Here is a 4,613-nt window from a genome sequence, read left to right as displayed (position 1 = left end):
CTAACTCACAAGGGTCTAAGTAGAATTTCGCATCTGCAAAGTACGACTCTGTTTCTGTGAAAGGATGAATATCCGCATCAACTTTGACTACCTCACCATCTTTCATATACTTCATGCACTGATGCAAAGTAGATGTCACCACTCCATTTTCATGCAACCAGGGGCGTCCAAGCAACAAGTTGTATGATCTCTTGGCGTCTATGACGTGAATCAAAATGTTTGATTTCATATTGCCAAAGGATAATTCTACAAAAAATTTTCCCTTGTCTCACTGCCCTCCTTGATTGAAGCCTTGGATTGTTATATTTCTTTTGGATAGTTCATCAATAGAGATTTCAAGCCTTTTGAGCACTGTACTTGGCATGATATTAACCGCTAAACCATCATCGATCAGTATGCGATTGAGATGTTATTCTCAAATAGCTCCTATGACAAACAAAGGCTTGTTATGCAGTTTGGACCCTAACAACAAGTCATTATCGATGAATGAAATTACAGCAAAACACTGTGTAACTGCTGGCTTAACATGACATTCTTGTGCTATTGTTAGATGTTGCTCTTGTATGCTTTCTTTGGGTTCTTCTATGCTGGATATTACATGCGTCGCCCTGACTTGGCTATCTTGAAGGAATTTTTTTGGAAAAAATTCATGCAACGTGATAGGCCTTCGGTCCTTCTGTGACAAGAAACCACTAATCTTCTGGCTAGTATTAAACTTGACACTTTTTTATGGTTATAGCTGATCCACATTATGCCCCATAACTTTCAGCTCAGGATGTCAAATTCTTGGAACCGATTGATGTCTTCTTTTCTTATGAGAAACAAGAGTCCAGCCATCATCCTCATCATTCTCAGAATTGTCGTCTACCTCTATTGCAGCTTCAGAAGTTCTTCTTGGGGCATCAACTTCAACCGGCCTGAAGCTCCCAAATTACAATAATATGGTGCTTCGCATAGTCTGCGGCATGGAGCATTTTTGTCGATTGAAAACACTAGATTGATTTCCATCTAGGTCGATGATGATTTTCCCTTCACTTACTGATGTCATGATTTTCTCCTTCAAAACAAAGTATTTTCCCATCGGGTGGCCAATTACGAGATTAGTAATTGTCGTCCTAGATGCTCATCATTCTCAGAATTGTCGTCTACCTCTATTGCAGCTTCAGAAGTTCTTCTTGGGGCATCAACTTCAACCGGCCTGAAGCTCCCAAATTACAATAATATGGTGCTTCGCATAGTCTGCGGCATGGAGCATTTTTGTCGATTGAAAACACTAGATTGATTTCCATCTAGGTCGATGATGATTTTCCCTTCACTTACTAATGTCATGATTTTCTCCTTCAAAACAAAGTATTTTCCCATCGGGTGGCCAATTACGAGATGAAACTTGCAGTACTTAGGATCATTCACCCTATTAATTTCCTCAGGCCTCTTTGATTCTGGAAGATCAATGGATTTTTGGCCAACAATTCATCAAGGATCGTAGGTACGTCTGAATCTGGAAATTGGTAAACTTTTGCTTCCAACTCTTTCAAAGTTGGGCGACATTTTTCCTCCCTCGGATGTTGCTTCAAGGTTTCATCTTTCTTTACATTTTTCTTTGTCGTGACCTTTACGGAAGTTTCTTTCACCACCATAGATTCTTTAGTATAGATCTATGGGGTCGTACCTTTCTTGAACTCCTTATTTTCTTTAGTAAGATCAACAAAAGGAGACGTCTTCCCATGACTTGCGATGCTTAACTCCATGTCATGTACTCATGTAGCAAGTTCTTCAAATGTTCGTGGTTTGACTCCTTGAAGTATGAATAGAAGGCTCCAATGCATTCCTTGAGTGTATATTTCTACAACGGATATTTCAGAAAGGCGATCTTTGCAGTCCAAACTCAATGACCTCCAACGATTGATGTAATCCACCACAGGCTCATCTTTTCTTTGCTTAGTGCCAGTCAACTCTATCATACCCACAGTTTATTGAGTGTCGTAAAATCGGTTGAGAAATTCCTTCTTGAGCTGCTCCCAACTATCAATTAACTCATGCTCCAAGTCGATATACCAGTCGAATGCATTCCCTTTTAACGAACGGACAAACTGTTTTACTAGGAGATCACCGTTTGTTCCAGTATTGCTGCAAGTTTCGACAAAGTGAGCGATGTCTTGCCTCGGATTTCCCTTGCCATCAAATTGCTGCAACTTTGCTGGTTGATAGTTCATTGGCATGGATGGACAGTTAATTCGCCTTGTGTAAGGCCTCGAATAATACAATGAACTTTGTGGTGCTCCACCATATTGAGCCCTGATAGAGTTAGTTATCATGTCTTGCAACTGCTGAACAGACAAAGCCCCAACCGAAGTAGACTGTTTCTCTTTTTGAGATTTAGTCTTGCTAGGCGACTCGTCGACACTCTTATTTTGCTGAGTAAAGCCGAGTGGATAAGCAGGGTCGTGGTTCTATTCTCCAGGGGCGAAGGACTCTAACTTGTTCATTAGTTGAGCGATTTAAAGATCTTTATCTTCAACAGATTTCTTTAAAACTTCAATGGTTTGTTCCATTATTGAGAACTTCTCATCCATATCATTTATGTCAGCCATCAAGGCGTTGACCTTTGTTGAAACTGGAGAATCAGTCGAATCTTCAGATCCACTAAAATTGATGCCAGGCTGAGAGAGTTCATCACATAGCAAGGATGTCAAGTTGCCCCCAGGATTTGTGATTCCAGCTGCCATATGAGATTTGCTCTTTTTTGCCTTCTTCAAAAAAGTAAAGTATTCAGATTCGTCCCAACCACTAGTCTTCAACTTGCACCGAGTGAGTGGACCAACATGGCTAAGCTCATCAGATGTGGCAGTAGCAAAGTTCTTGCATGAGACAACTTTAGTATTTTCAAAGTCCATAGAAGTGGTTGAATTTAATTTTGCAGGAAGAAGAGATGGAGAGTAGAACCGGTCCCACTGGGCGTGCCAAAATTTGTTCGCAACAAATTTTCGTTGTGCGAAAAATTAACTGCAAGCAAAAATAAAAATAAACAAAAAGAATAATTTTATTTTAAGTAATTTTGCGGGTACAATTCTGTTATTCTCTTGATTCTTCTTTCCTAAGCTTTTCCGTAATTCGAGGGCCTTTGTAGCATAATTCTCGAACTTCCGGATGATTTGAGCCTCCTAGAAATTTGTTTGGATCTCTAGGAATTGTTTGACAGCACTTCATCTTGTCGAGTTGACCTCCGGGCAGAACTCTGTTAGTCAATTCATTGAAGAGCTGTGTAGTCAATGCAGAAGCCTCCTCCAATGCTTACCGAATGACCTCAGAAAATTGTGTAACCCTCCTATTTATAGTTGTAGGGGGTAGGCAGTCCAAGTGTAAATAACCTCTTTTGCCTCATTCTGATTGGTCCATTCAATTTTCAAGCTTATCACAAATGTTATGTGATAAGGTTGCTTGTGATTGGCCAAAAACATGTCATTTGGGACACTTGGCGATGTTTTATTGGCTCTTGAACTTGATTTGGATTGCCACATCATTTGATGTGTGTGGTCTTGCTTCATTGGTCTTTAATTTGACTGGGATGTCATATCACTTGACACGTGGCATAAGTTTGGGCCTCAAGGTGAGATGGACCTGGAAGTCCTTGATGAGGAATAAAATTGGCTTATTATTTTTATAGCCCAAAATGATTTTAAACCCAATAAAATATGGGTCAAATCCAATTTTTATATGAATTTGACCCAATAAATTTTCATGTCTACAAGGATATTATCATGTTATGGCTAATTCTGGATCTAGTATTTTTAGAGTTTATTGCATCCTAAAATTATAATTTGTAATTATTGAATAAAAATTTTAAGATACTTAAAAAGATTTATAGAAGGAAATTATTAGATTTTGTCAGACCCGTATTACAAATGGTTCACCGAACTTTAAGCCAATGTGTCTTGAAATTCAGTTTTTAATTTCATAATTAATTTTCTGAAATTTAGTTTTTCAGTTTAAAATTTTAAGTCATTATGCTCTTTAGTTCAATTTTTATTTTAAGTTCAAATTTTATAAACACATTGTTTAAGTTTTTCAATTCAAGACTTTAGGACATTACTTTAATAAGTTCAGTTCTGAAATTTTTAACTTTAGAAGTTTCAGCTTCGATATCCTAAAATTTAGTTTTTTCAATTTAAACTTTAGGGGTGTCAGTATTTTGTTAAAACTTTATATGAGACATTATATTTCACTTCTCTAGCTTGCAACTTCAACTTTAATATATGCAATCATAAACTTCAAGTTCAACATATATATGGATGTGACCTAACTTTTTATATGTATTATTATTTGAGTTTAAGTTTTGTACACTAGTGTAGAATATTTTGTACGTTCACGATGGATGAAAGAAAACTTAAATTCTTGTTATTATTGAACATCTTCAAAATTTTGTAGAAGTACCTATAAACTCCTAGAGGCGACATATTTACCTTTCTACACACATCAAGGTTGCATCATGCATGTAATGAGTTAATAAATAAAAATCACCCTAAACTTGACATCAAATTATAACTTTGACCTTAAACTTTGATAGTGCACAAATAGAAACTTTAACTATTCAAAACCTGAACAAATATGATCTT

This window comes from Capsicum annuum, chromosome 1 (assembly GCF_002878395.1).
Source record: "Capsicum annuum cultivar UCD-10X-F1 chromosome 1, UCD10Xv1.1, whole genome shotgun sequence".
NCBI classification, from domain to species: domain Eukaryota; kingdom Viridiplantae; phylum Streptophyta; class Magnoliopsida; order Solanales; family Solanaceae; genus Capsicum; species Capsicum annuum.
The sequence above is the reverse complement of the archived record's forward strand: the minus strand, read 5'-3'. Positions refer to the sequence as shown.